The following is a 15,389-nucleotide window of genomic DNA, read 5'->3' as shown; positions in this document are numbered from 1 at the left end:
TGTCTTAGCAGAGACCCCCAAGGAAGGAATTGGCATGGAAACTCAACTACTCAACTCCTCGAAATGATTCCTCCAGGGCAGGTATGAGTCACATTGATGGGCCTCTGTGGGGAAACTTGGGTTGCTGCTGCCCATTCTCAAAGTCTCCTGTTGAGAATAAAGAGCTGCATTTCCAGGGCTTCCAACCAAGAAATTTGCACAAGCACTAAATTCACACTACACCACATAGTCTGCCAGCAGCACTCAGGGATCATTCCAGCAGCCATGGATGTAGGGCCTCACTAGCCATACTCTATTTCTTCCAGCCATGCTCACCCCACAGCCAAGGGGAAAGAGGGTCTCAGCAGGGCCCTGTGCAGGGATTGTCCCATGCTGGGGAAATCCTCAGTAGTCTGGATCCATGGTTTTTTTGTTTGTTTGTTTTTCCCCCTCCCTACTACCCCTTCGTATCTGCACAAGGGCCACAGGAGGCTGAAGCAGCTGGTCCATTGGATCTGGTCCATGCAGCACCTGGACATTCATTGAAAAGTGTTCCATTGTGTTCATCATCATCATCCTGCTGGGAGAAGCTAACACCTTGCAGCCCGACTCTTACTGCACTCAACCATGCTCTTTCATGGCTGACGGGCAGGCCTTTCTCCTAGCAAGGCTTCCCACTGTTTTGAGGAAAGACCTCCCAGCTGCACTAGCTAAAGTGGGCCTGGGTCATTATTAACTTAAGAGGCCTTCCATGGTTTCAAGCAGCATCTCAATGCCCATTTCCTGACTCATCATATGTCCAGGGGTGACCACCCACTCCTCTGGGGTCATCTTCCTTCCCCAACCTATGGCGGCCCATGGAAGAACGTCTGAGGTGGCATGAGCTATGGGGGGAGAGGGAACACAGCGACACTCACAAGCAGCCACCGCAGAAGGGGCTGTTGGACACTGATGAAGGTGTTAGGCAGTTTGCTGCTATTTTCACTCTGGACAGTCTCCCCGCTATGCTGTTTGGCCATGCCCTCCAAATTCCCCCTCCCACCCAGTCTCACTCCACCAGCCCTGCATGCTCTTGGCCCTTGTCTTCTCCCCTGCCCCTCTCTCCCCACCCGCCTCCCTTCTTTGTTGTTTTTTTTCCATTCAGCTGTGGGGTCTCAAACTCCATTTACCTTAGGGCCAGTGCCAGTCCTCAAATCCTCCCAGCGGGCCAATAATGTCACTGAAGTTGGTGTTCAGAAAAGAAAACATTTATATTGTATTTATTTCAAATTTCTTAGAAATAATAAAACTGTCATCCAACTTTATACAATTCTTTGCCTGCCAGAGAGTTTTTAGTGTTTGCCAGACACCTGGCAACGCTTCAGTTCTTTCAGTTTGTTGATGTTTGGTCTCTGACTGAGCAGTTGAAACCTTCAGGATTGCAGCAAGGTGTGCGTCAGATAGCTGTGGTCGGTATTTTGACTTGTTTATATTCATTGGGGAGGGGGAGTGACGCTGCCTCCATGGCTGACTCTGCCCAGCAACTAATGATGCTGCCTCCATGGCTGACTTTGCCTGGTGACTAGTGATGGTATCTCTGTCCCTGTCCCCCAGCCAATGGGAGCTGCGGCGCGCGGCACCTGCAGCCAACATTGCCGGCAGCATGTCTGCATGCGTCTCTCCTCCGCGGGCCGCAGTGGGGAGGTTCTCAGGCCGCAGACGGCCCTCAGGCTGGGACTTTGAGACCCCTGATTTAGCTAATCCCCAAGCACCAAAATCCCTTACAAAGCATTAAATAAAACTTGTGGCATTAGAATGTTTTCAGACCTTCACGCTACTTATGTGCTATACTCCTTCCCTGCACCCAATGTCTGTCTGGTCTAGAGTGTAAGATCTTCCAGGTATGGCGTGTCTACTCCTCAGTGTTTGTACAGTACTAGTATGAGGTGGCGGGGGGGGGGGGGGAGAGAGGGAGGCAATCTTAGCTGATCCCTAAGCATTACCATGATAAACCCAATGAGTAATAATAAATCATCTGCTACGGGACTAAACTACTGCCCCTGATTGCCTCAGACAATTTTCTTGATTAGTTTCCTGTTTCTAAATTATGCTGTCACCTGAGTTAATACTCCCTGGTGGAAAAGACCGGGTGTGGTAGCTACTTTCTGTCACTCTATTTCTGAGAGGAATCAGGTGCACTTCAGCAAGTAATCCTGTGTCAAGTCTCTGTACTGCCCTCTGCTGTAACCATGGGTCTCTGCAAGTCATGTTATCATTCTAATGGCATCATCTGATTTCCTACGTCTGACAATAGAGTCCCATTATTTGGCACCTATGGGTTATAACTGCTGTTCCCTTTAAATTCCAGCAGCTGGACCAAGTTAGCTGATTGATGACAAAAGTAACAACTGATGACCCAAATCAATAAAGGTTATCTCGCCTCTCATCTTTGTCATCTGATGCCTGCTGGACTTTCCTTACTGGCTGTGGAATCCATGGAACTCTCCTCCCACTATTGGTTTGTCTTCACTGATGAGTTATCACGTTATAGCTCGAGTGTTCCAGCGACTTGACACCCTCCATACACAGCAACTCAACTCCTGTCTCCCAGCTGGTGATGGTAATAGCATGAGTTGGGCATAGAACACACATTGAGAGAGCTCAGCTGCTTACACCACCTCTCTGCAGCCTGCATACAGGTTAGTGCTGCAACAGAACACTCAAGGACTGCTAGTCTGCCAACGTCTTCCTGCAATTCTGCCAGGACCCTCTCTCACCCAGTGCCATCTACCTATTCCCTGCTTCTGAACCAGACCTCCCCTATCACTGCATATAACTTATTCAACAGTTGTTCCCCATATTTGCATGCAGCTTCTAGTACCAGCAACTGCAATTGCACTCATCCAGCTTTTTACAGAGCTCCATAATTGTGTGTGGCCAGTGTTGAGTCAATCGGATACAACCTACAGCTAGTGGTAACTCACGGGCAAAGACAGGCCCACAGATATCCTCTGAATGGGAGAATGAGAGCCTGTGGCTGCAGACTAGCCCATATTTGACTTAGGGTATGTCTTCACTACCCGCCGGATTGTCGGGCAGCGATTGATCCAGCGGGGATCGATTTAGCATCTCTAGTCTAGATGCGATAAATCGACCTCCAAATGCTGTCCCGTCGACTCCTGTACTCCACCGCCGCGAGAGGCGCAGGCAGAGTTGACGGGGGAGCGGCAGCAGTCGACTCACTGCAGTGAAGACACCACAGTAAGTCAATCTAAGTATGTCAACTTCTGCCATGTTACTCACGTAACTGAAGTTGCGTAACTTAGATCAATTCCGCCCCCCCCACCCCCAGTGTAGACCCAGGGCTTAGCTTCTGCCTCCAAGCATTTCTCTGTTGACATGTTTAGCATAGAAAACTTCTCCAAGGCACAGCACTGGTGTTTTTGCCCTGAAAACCCCCCTTTTTGGTGAAAATATAAGCTGGTATAAACGGATCACTCAGGCTGAAATTACAGTAATAAGCAGCTGTGTTCTCCTGCTGCAGTAGAGGCTGGAGTTGAGTGAATGCACACTTTTTATGTAAAATTAGTTCATTGAGGGATTGGCTGGTAGTGGGATAATAATGGACAGAAATATATTATTTTTTTCAGAGAGTTTAAAATCAGAAGGGACCATTAGACCTGCTAATCTGACCTCCTATATATCATAAGCCATTAACTTTCACCCAGTTAGTCCATTGTTTAAACCAGTATTTAGGAGAAGGGAAACCACCAATTGTTTCAAAAGTGCTGATGACAGCTCAGCCAAGGCCAGAGGGAGAGACCATATCCACTCCAGAAGCTATCTGTCCAAGCATCTTGGGCAGCTGACATCTAGTGTCGGGCCACTGGTGTAGGAGCCTATCACTTGTTCGAGGCAATGCTTATCAAATCTTCACAGGCAGCCCTACATTTTACTCCACATATCAGGAAGTCACCGGACAAACCCTGAAAAGTCACTCGATGTAGCTGTTTAAGGAGTAAAAAAAAGTCACAGAACAAAATTTAAACAGAGAATTATACACATACACACACAGGCGTGCAAGTATCATCACAAAATCATTCACAGTCTTAATAAAATCCATTCCAGGGTCTTTCTTATTCTGTTGCACACCAGAAGCAACTACAGCAATCCACTGTCATCATCAGGAGGGCGCCCTCGTTGGGAAGGAAACTGCAGCCCTCTGCTCAATGGGAAGGGTGCTCTGTACGCTGCAGCCCAGGTTGGCTGGGGTTGGTTATTTTCAGCTGAGCCTCCCTTTCTTGCCAACCTGGATTTGAGCTGAGAGGTTAGTGAAAGGGAGAGCCCAGAACCAGGGGGACAGAGCAAGTGCCACCAAGACTGGGTTTCTTCAAGTATAAAAACCTAACTCCTTCACTAGCATGAGCACTGTAGACAGGTGGGGAAAGGGAGAGAGAGCTGCAGAGGGTGGACTCAGGGCACCAGTCAGCCTTCTGCTCTCTATGTGCCAAGTAAGGTGTATAGATAGCACTTCCACTCCCTTAGTCTTGCCAACCTAAGCAGATGCACAGCCTGGCTGTAATTCAGAGCTGGATCTGCCTGTTATATGCCCAGATTTCCACTTCTATCTCCCACAACAACTGAGGTATTTTAAAATAATGTTAAAATTTTCCAGCTGCACTAAAATTTTAGGACCTGCTCCAAAGCCCATTGAAATCACTTGGAAGACTCTCATTGAGTTGCTTCAGTGGGTTTGGACCTTCAGTCCCTTAAGAAGGGGTGTCACCCCTTCCTGACACCATATTACATACTGTGTAGTACTTTGCATCATCAAAGCCTTTTACGCACACCTATCTAGTTCTATTGACACTTTACAACACCTTTTTGAGCTAAGAAATAATTATTGCCTTTAAACAGGCATCCACCCTGTCAGAAATTAATGCTGTCCAGGTGCAGTTCTAACTGACACACCTACTGGGACATCTACATCAAGCAGAGTGCCCAAGGGTCGGCCCTGGGGCCGGTTTTGTTCAATATCTTAATTAATGATCTGGAGGATGGCGTGGACTGCACCCCCAGCAAGTTTGCAGACGACACTAAACTGGGAGGAGTGGTAGATACGCTGGAGGGCAGGGATAGGATACAGAGGGACCTTGACAAATTAGAGGATTGGGCCAAAAGAAATCTGATGAGGTTCAACAAGGACAAGTGCGGAGTCCTGCACTTAGGACGGAAGAATCCCATGCACCGCTACAGACTAGGGACCAAATGGCTAGGCAGCAGTTCTGCAGAAAAGGACGTAGGGGTTTCAGTGGACAAGAAGCTTTATATGAGGCAACAGTGTGCCATTGTTGCCAAGAAGGTCAATGGCATTTTGGGATGTATAAGTAGGGGTATTGCCAGCAGATCGAGGGACGTGATCATTCCCCTCTATTCGACATTGGTGAGACCTCATCTGGAGTACTGTGTCCAGTTTTGGGCCCCACACTACAAGAAGGATGTGAAAAAACTGGAAGTTGCTCTAACTCTCTAAGCGTCTACACTAAAATGTAGCTCACACTAATGTAACTCGCCCACTATTCTGACTTAATAACACCACCTCCACAAGAGGCATAGGTCGATGTAGTTAGGTTGATGCAGTGTCAGTGTAGACACTGTGTTATTTACATCAACTGTTGCTGCCTTTCAGAAACCATACCGCAATGCCCAATGCTATCAGTTAAATTTATGCAAGCACTTCTGATGGGGACCCCGTGCTGCCGACACTAGGAATGTAGTGTCGACATGCAAAAGCAATGTAATTACTGCCATGGCTGTATATCAACGTAATTTAGGTTGACTTAATTCTGTAGTGTAGACTTGTCTTAAAACAGGCCCGCTGCCCTGATGAGTTGACAATTTAAAAAGGCAACATAGAGGGGAGGACTGAGAAAAGGGATAGAACAGAGATTAGATTAGCTAGGGCCCCTCTGTGTATTTTATAATAGCGCAGTAATGCTGTAACATGTTAAAATGAACATTAACTGGTAAAACTAGATAATACTTAATCCTGCTTCAGTGTAGGGGATTGGACTAGATGACCTACCAAGGTCTCTTCCCGTCCTGCATTTCTATATCAGTCCTGCTTCACCAGGTTTGAACAAAGTACATGAACCTGATTCTCCACTGCTTTGCACCTTGTGTGTGCATTTAACCCTTTACAAAGTGAGTGTAAAATACAACCAGTCTGATTTGAAAGTATTTTATATCCACTTTGCACTTACTTAGCACAGGAATTGATGACTAAACAATGTGTAAGGCATTAGAGAATCAGGCCCCATGTTTGTTTTAAAGGGATCACATCCAAAGCATCTTATCAAGTCCTTCTCCTCCTTTCACTTTGATCCATCAAGCAACAATCCTGTAGAGTTTTGTACAGCAGTCAGTGGCTATTTTGCTCAGTTGCTCCATGGCTGGAAATGACTAGAATGAGTTTGAAAGCGTGAATCATAGAAACACAGACTATCAGGGTTGAAAGGGACCTCAGGAGGTCATCTAGTCCCCTGCCCAAACCAGGACCAATCCCCAACTAAATCATCCCAGCCAGGGCTTTGTCAAGCCTGACCTTAAAAACCTCAAAGGAAGGAGATTCCACCACCTCCCTAGGTAACGCATTCCAGTGCTTCACCACCCTCTTAGTGAAAAAGGTTTTCCTAATATCCAACCTAAACCTCCCCCACTGCAACTTGAGACCATTACTCCTTGTCCTGTCATCTGCTACCACTGAGAACAGTCTAGATCCATCCTCTTTGGAACCCCCTTTCAGGTAGTTGAAAGCAGTTATCAAATCCCCCCGCATCCTTCTCTTCCGCAGACTAAACAATCCCAGTTCCCTCAGCCTCTCCTCATAAGTCATGTGTTCCAGTCCCCTAATCATTTTCCAGTCCCCTAATCAATGAAGTGATCTGTAGCTCATGAAAGCTTATGCTCAAATAAATCTGTTAGTTTCTAAGGTGCCACAAGTACTCCATTTCTTTGTGTGGATACAGACTTACAAGGCTGCTACTCTGAAACCTAATAATTTTTGAGGTGCCATATCTCGACCTTACTCTGTAGTGTAGACCAGGTTTTATTCTACGTCTGGGCAGCATCTAATGAACTGTTTGGGAATTGCTAAATAAAAGGAATATAAGAACAGACAGACAGGGTCAGACCTATGGTCCATCTAGCCCAGTAGCCTGTCTTCCAGCAATAGCCAATGCCAGGTGCTTCAGAGGGAATGAACAGAACAGGTAATCTTCACGTGATCCGTCCCCTGTCATCCACTCCCAGCATCTGTCAATCAGAGGCTAAGAACACACACAGCATGAGGTTGCATCCCTGACCCTCCTGGCTTATAGACATTAATGGACCTGTCCTTAATGAACTTATCTAGCTTTTTTTTTTTTTTTTTTTGAACTCCATTACAGTTTTGGCCTTCACAACATCCCCTGGCAACACGGTCCACAGGTTGACTGTTCGTTGTGTGAAGAAATACTTCCTTCTGCTACTCTGGAACCTTCCTTCTGTTTGTTTTAAACCTGCTGCCTATTAATTTCATTGGGTGCCCCTGGTTCTTGTGTTATGTGAAGGGGTAAATAACACTTTCTTATTCAATTTCTCCACACCATTCATGAGTTTACATATTTTTATCATATCCCCTCTTAGTCGTCTTTTTTCCAAGCTGAAAAGTCCCAGTCTTTTTAAATCTCTCCTCCTTTTTAGTTGCTCTCTGTTCCACACCCAGAATCATTTTTGTTCCCCTTCTCTGTACGTTTTCCAATTCTACTATATCTTTTTTGAGAAGTGGCGACCAGAACTGCACACAGTATTCAAGGTGTGGGCATACCATGGAATTATCTAGTGGCATTATGATATTTTCTGTCTTATTATCTGTCCCTTTCCTAATGGTTCCTAACATTCTGTTAGCTTTCTTGACTGCTGCTGCACATAAAGTAGACGTTTTCTATCCACAATGACTCCAAGTTCTCTTTCTTGTGTGGTAAAAGCTAGTTTAGACCCCATCATTTTGTATTTATAGTTGGGATTATATTTTCCAATATGCATTACTTTGCATTTACCAACATTGCATTTCATCTGCCATTTTGTTGCCCAGTCACCCAGTTTTGTGGGATCCCTTTGTAACTCTTTGCAGTCTGCCTGGGACTTAACTATTTGAGTAATTTTGTATCATCTGCAATTGTACTGTTTACCCCTTTTTCCAGATCATTGATGAGTATGTTGAACAGCTCTGGTCCCAGTACAGACCCCTGGGGGGGCACCACCATTTACCTCTGTCCATTCTGAAAACTGACCATTTATTCCCACCTTTTGTTTTATGTCTTTTAACCAGTTACTGATCCACGAGAGGACCTTCCCACTTATACCATTACTGCTTACTTTGCTTAAGAGCCTTTGGTCAAAGGCTTGCTGAAAGTTCAAGTACACTATAGCCGCATGTTTGTTGACCTTCTCAAAAAATTATAATCGATTTTCGAGGCATGATTTCCCTTTACAAAAGCCATGTTGACTCTTCCCCAACAAATTGTGTTTGTCTATTTGTCTGAGTCTGTTCTTTACTATAGTTTCGACCAATTTGCCTGGTACTGAAGTTAGGCTTACCGACCTGTAACTGTCAGGATTGCTTTTAGAGCCTTTTTTAAAAATTGGTGTCACATTAGCTATCCTCCAGTCATCTGATACAGAAACTGTTTTAAATTATAGATTACATATCACAGTTAGTAGTTCTGCAATTTCATATTTGAGTTCCTTCAGACCTCTTGGGTGAATACCATCTGGTCCTGGTGACCTATTATTGTTTATTTTATCAATTTATTCCAAAACCTCGTCTACTGACACCTCAACCTGGGACAGTTTCCCAGATGTGTCACCTAAAAAAAATGGCTCAGGTGTGGAAATCTCTCTCACATCCTCTGCAGTGAAGACCGATGCAAAAAAATTATTTAGCTTCTCTGCAATGGCCTTCTCTTCCTTGAGTGCTTCTTTAGCACCAGTTGCCTGACTGGTGTACTCAAATTTTTTTTTGCTGTTTGTGTTTGAGTCTTTGGCTAGTTCCGCTTCCAATTTTTTGACCTGCCTAATTATACTTTTACACCTGACTTGCCAGAGTTTATGATCCTTTCTATTTTCCTCAATAGGATTTTACTTCCAATTTTTAAATAACTACTACTATTACTTATACAATCAAACATGGCCAATAAAAGAAAAGCATTGGGCTTGTGCCCTTTTATGCTTCTTCATGAGGTATAAAAAAGTCCTGAAAGGATAGCACCAGGACAACTTCTCTGTCTAGGTTAAGTTCCCATTGTGCCACTGGATTTCATAGATTCAAAACCCAGAAGGGATTATTAAATCTTCTAGTTTGCCCTCCTGTATATCACAGGCCAAAGAATTTCACCCAGTTACCCCTGTACTGAGCCCAGTAACTTGTGTCTGGGTGTATCTATAATGGGTGTGTTCCCACATCCTGGCTTGCTTGTTAGCCACACTCACCTCTGAGAGTCCATATGGCAGAGCCACACACTCACCAAACACTGTATACCTCATGCTTAGGGGGTCTACCAAATTCACAGCCATGAAAAATGCAGCACGGACTGTGAAATCTCTCCTGTGAAATCTGGCCTTTTGTGTATTTTTACCCTATGCTATACAGATTTCACAGGGGAGACCAGCATTTCTCAAACTGGGGGTCCTGAACCAAAAAGGGGTTGTGGGAGAGGGGGGTCACAAGGTTATTGTAGGGGCATCATAGTACTGCCACCTTTACTTCTGCACTGCTTCAGCACTGGGTGGACAGAGAACAGTGGCTACTGGCCGGGCACCCAGCTCCTGAAGGCACTGCCCGGCCAGCAGCAGCACAAATTTAAGGGTAGCAATACCATACTAGCCCACCCTTACTTCTGCGTTGCTGCCTTCAGAGCTGGGCCCTCGGCCAGCAACTGCCACTCCATGGGCTGGAGAGTGGCAGTTGCTGGCCGAGGGCCCAGCTCTGAAGGCAGCAGCACAGAAGTAAGGGTTGCAACACCATACCAGGTTATCCTTACTTCTGCACTGCTGCTGGCGGTGACTCTGCCTTCAGAGCTGGGCTCCCGGCCAGCACCCGCTGCTCTCTGGCCTCCCAGCTCTGAAGGTAGTGCTGCCACCAGTAAGAGTGGTAATACCGAAACCCCCGCTACAATAACTTTGCAACCCCCTGCCCCCACGATCCTCTTTTGGGTCGGGACCCCTACAGTTACAACACTGTGAAATTTCAGGTTTAAATATCTGAAATCATGAAATTTACAATTTAAAAAATCCTATGACCACGAAATTGACCAAAATGGACCATGAATTTAGTAGGGCCTTACTCATGCTGCAGCGAGATGTGTTTCGTGGTAGGATTTCTAGGGATATCCCAGGAACCCTAGTGCTGCACCACCGGGAGCTCCTATAGGAATTGGTTGGTGGTATGTTGTGGGAGAACTTGTCTGTCCTCCCCAGTGGAGAAGTGAGTGCCAGGCAGGTCTTACTGTGACTTACCAAGGGGTGGTGGCCATTAGAAATATTCCTGAAATACTAGCAGGCTTTCAGAGAATGGGGTTCCCCAGCTGGTTGGGACCACTGTAGCCTATAAGTCAGGGGTGGGCAAACTACGGCCCGTGGGCTGCATCCAGCCCACCAGCCGTTTTAATCCAGCCCTTGAGCTCCTGCTGGGGAGGGGGGTCAGGGGCTTGCCCCACTCTGGTGCTGCAGCCAGGGAGCAGGGTAGGGGGCCACTCCACGTGGCTCCCAGAAGCAGCGGCATGTGCCCTCTCCGTCTCCTACGCATCGGGGCAGCCAGGGGGCTCCACTCCACACGCTGACCCCACCCCAAGTGCCACCCCCACCGCTCCCATTGGCCGGGAACCATGGTCAATGGGAGCCATGGGAGCGGTGCCTGCAGACGGGGCAGCATGTGGAGCGGAGCCCCCTGGCTGCCTCTATGAATAGGAGCTGAAGGGGGGACATCCTTCTGCTTCTGGGAGCTGCTTGAGGTAAGCGCTGCCCAGAGCCTGCACCCCGTCCTGCTTCCCAACCCCCTGCCCCAGCCTTGATCCCCTTCCCGCCCTCCAAACCCCTTGGTCCCAGCCCAGAGCCCCCTCCTGGACCCTTAACCTCTCATCTGCAGCCCCACCCCAGAGCCTGCACTTCCATCCGGAACCCTCACTCCCCCTGCCTCACCTCACCTCCCCAGCCAGAACCCTCACCCCCTCCCACACCCCAACCCCAATTTGGTGAGCATTCATGGCCCACCATACAATTTCTATACCCAGATGTGTCCCTCGGGCCAAAAAGTTTGCCGACCCCTGCTATAAGTATACATATTTGCTAAGTGAGGCTTGTAGGTTCATTGCATTTCTGCCTTAACTGATACCTTTGTCTTAAGCCCTGTAAGACAATAGCTTAGCTAAACAAGGCATACAGCCATAAAAGCCTAATCATAAGCCGCTAACCAGTAGTAACCTCAGATCATAAGCTACCACAAGAATGATTGCTGTAATACGCAAGTTTATGTAATACACACTGACAGGTAACAACAAGATGCTAGTTTCTACCAGCTTGAGACCTCTTAAACTTAGGAACATCAGCAGATGTCTGACCACAAGAATGCCATGGTAACTAATGGACATATAGGCTAAGGAACTTGAGGTAAAAGGCCTAGTAACCTATGGGAGAAAGGCACCCCAGCATTAGTGGAGTGAGGAAATACAAATAAGGAAAAGGGGATGACTCCCCTACTGAATATGCATTAGGCACAGTGGCGTCAGTATAACACATTATAAAAGCTGTATCCCAGCCTGCAAGCCTTGGGAGGGGCCAGAGTGACAATCACTGGTGCTGGTGACAAGGAAGATGATGAGGACAAGGAGGAAGATAATGACTAACACTGCAAGTTGTTCTGCAAGGGATGGTGTGAGTTAGTATATGGGAGCTGAGACTCTCATTCTGTGTTATCTCTATCTACCTTGCTGGGTGGATTTTGCTAACTGTGTTAATAAAACTATTGAAGCTTTTCCTTAGCGTAACTTTAGCACCCTTGTGGCCAAGATGGAATTTGCTCTGAAGAAAGCTCTGGCAGATGGAGGGTCTGTGGCTCCCTTGTCGGGGTAAGAGCCAAGTGGGCAGCTATGGGGAGCCACGGACCCTCCTGCCCTGGGAGAGGGGACCACAGGGTGGGTACATGGTGTGATAGATTTATGTTACCAATCTGCCTGAGGTGTCAGGTGATCAGGCTGAGGCCGCAGGATCGTTAGGGGAGGAGCACACCAAATGACTAAGTTTTAAAGCTTTACTAATAGAATAACAGCGGTGAGTGCTGAGAATGCCCCACGTCACTCAGAGGAAGGAAGAAAGTGTTAGTGCCTGAGTCCTAACCCACTTTCATATCACACATGCACAACACAAGACTGGCCAAGCCTGGGTGTAACGTAAGAAGAAGAGGGGGAAGGGTAGATGAGAGGTCTGTCCTGTGCATAGGCCATCTAGGGTCCGCTGTTAATCTCTGACTTGCTTCAGCTCTCAGGAGGGTTTTTAAGCCCTGGATTCTTCTGGGGGCATTTCGTCCAAGGACCCCCGTGCTCTGTGCTCTCCGCACGAGTCCAAACCAGTCGTCCGTGGCTCCCTTCATTTTCCCAAAACACACTGGCTTCAGGGACATGAGACTGTTGTTTTCCAACTTGCTTACCTTCACAATCTCACTAGTTTTTGCAGCCCCTGCAGTTCTGTTCAGCTCAATCCTTTTTTTCTCACAGCTGGCCAGGGTTGAGATACGGGCTTCCAGCTTTTTGGCATCAGAGAGTCTGTCTGTTTATGTGTGTCGGCCTTGGATGGCTGAAATCAGCTTATCTTCTTATCTTCGGACCTAGCTGGAGCGTCGAGTTAACCTCTTCTCTTCTCCCTTCTTCCCTCTTCAGCTTCTTGCAACCTGCAAAGGAACCTTTCACTCCACACTCACACCTTCAACGCTTCCCAAAATACACTCCAATGCATGTAGAAGCATTAGCAGTATACAGTGCTGATCTGCTTACCCGGGGACCCCATGGCGGGGAGGCATTTTACTGTGACAATGGGCTGGGGGCTGCTCTTGGCCCCTCCACCCTGGGCAGATGGTGGGTCCACAGCTTCCAGCTAACTCCAGCTTCCAGCTTGGCCAGGGGTGGGGCCTTGGGGGGAAAAGGAGGGGCAGCGGTGTGGTCACAGAGGGGCCTCTGTTCCCCTCACACACACACTTTTGGGAAGGCTCCACTGCCCCTAGCAGACACTGAGCAATGTGCCTGCACTCAGAGTTCAGGAGTCCTGGACAAAGTTTCAGTCCAGTGGTGAGTCATGAGTATTCTTGGTCATCTCCAACACCAATAATCTTTCCCCAATGAACTCCTCCGGTGCCCTCTTCTGCAGCTCTCTGTAAACCCATTCTCTAAAGTTAGCGTCATCTTAGTGGCAAAGCATCATGGGAATCCTTGCTCCCAGGGAATCCTTAAAATCTTTCTTGGCTTATCTTCAGTGTCAACACAGTGGTAGATGAACTTCACTCTTGACAAAAGCAAATAATATACAGTGGAATATTCAAGGAATAATTTGAACTACTACTCCTCATTACTGGCTTCTATATTAAACATAACTGTTCAGGAGTTAGACCTGGGTGTCACTGATGACAATCCAATATGTGCAGCAGCAACCAAAAAAGCAACCAAAATCTTACGATGTATAAGGAAGGAAAATAATAATGAAAAATTGATCATACCATTATGGCAGTCAATGGAACATGCACCCTTTCCTGGAATAGAGGATGCAGTTTGGGATACCCTATCTCAAAAATAAAAAGACAAAGCAGAAATAGAGGGGTTCACAGATAGCTGATGAGAATGATTAGCGGTATGAAGAGACTCCTGTATGAGGAGAAATGGAAAAGAGTGGACTGTTTCATTTAGGACAGAGACAAATAATAGGGGACAGGACAGCCATATACTAAATAATGAATGGACTAGAAAAGGTAAGTCAGGGATTCCTACCCCTTTCTCAGTCATAAAAAAGAGGAAAGGGAATTCAATGAAAATGAAAGGCAGCAAATTTCAAACCGTAACTTTTTACACAACACACAGTCTATGAAACTCTTTGCCACATGATATCGCTAAGTTCAAGAGTTCAGCAGGATTCAGAAAAGGACTGGACTTTAATATAGTTGATGGGAACACTCACATTTAAATGAGGATTTTTTTAAAAGAAAAAATATTCTCAAAGTTTGGAAGAGATATAAGCTTTCCTACTTAAGAGAAGAAGCCAACCTCTTTCTTGGTGAACAGATGAAAAAGAAATTTCTCTTGTGAACAAATTACAATTACCCACCTCAGGGTTCTCTCACCCTCCTCTGAAACATACGGTATTGATTACTGTCAAAGACAGGATACAGATCCAGGTGACTCACAGGGCTGGGAGTGTAAAGCTGTCTGGGAAGCTTAAACTCACACTTTTCTTACACCATTTTAAAATCTGTGCATGTATGTGTTCAGATTATGGGTCACAGTGAGCTCTTCTCCAGCCATTACTCTTATAAATAGGTAGAATGTGATTATATAACCAAGTAAGTTGATGTACAATTTTCCTTTTGAATTCTCCACATAGTTGTTATCCAAAACCTAAGCTTCCACTTAAAAATATTGAGTTTCTTCTCCTTGTTGTTACCAAGAAAACTTTCAAAATATGAATCCAATGAATCAATCCAATACAGTGATGTCTGCCTGAGTCTGCAGACAGGCTGGGGCAATAACACTGAAAGGTGTGACCTATGCACTCCCCAAAGTGCAAAATTACTTCTACCTTTTCCCACAATTCCCTCTCCAGTGTTCACACCTCCAGCTGTCTCCTGGTTGCCAACATGGGTGGTGGGGAGACATGGGTGATGGGGTGGCCCCAACCCTTCTCTGAGGTCCCATCCCCACCCGCCAGAGTCTCAAGCCTCCCTCCCCCGACCACCACCCCGTGGCCATAGGAGCCCCAGCCTGGATCCAGCTGTGAAATGAGAAATGTGCCATGCAGCACGTCCCCTCCTGAGACCCCAAGCTGCCCACTGGGAAAAGCAAAAGCTCTTCCCTAAGAACTTGAGCTTTTTATATGAGCCATTCAGGTTCCAGGGCAACTGAGGAGGTGGTATCTACTACTTAGCTTCCCAAATTCGTCAGTAATCTCTCTGGAGTCCAGGGAGATTACTGATGAACCTGGGAAGCTGACTAGCAAATACTGCCTCCTCAGCTGCCCCTACCCTGGAACCTGAATGGCACATAATAATAAGCAAAAACTTCCTCTGGCGAAGCCCAGCCTGTGCAAACCGCCAAAACCCTGCCTCCCCTGCCTATGCCTAGCCTATGCCTAGTCTA

This window comes from Lepidochelys olivacea (assembly GCF_965140295.1).
Source record: "Lepidochelys olivacea isolate rLepOli2 genome assembly, chromosome: 1".
Taxonomy (NCBI): domain Eukaryota; kingdom Metazoa; phylum Chordata; order Testudines; family Cheloniidae; genus Lepidochelys; species Lepidochelys olivacea.
Note: the sequence above shows the minus strand (reverse complement) of the source record.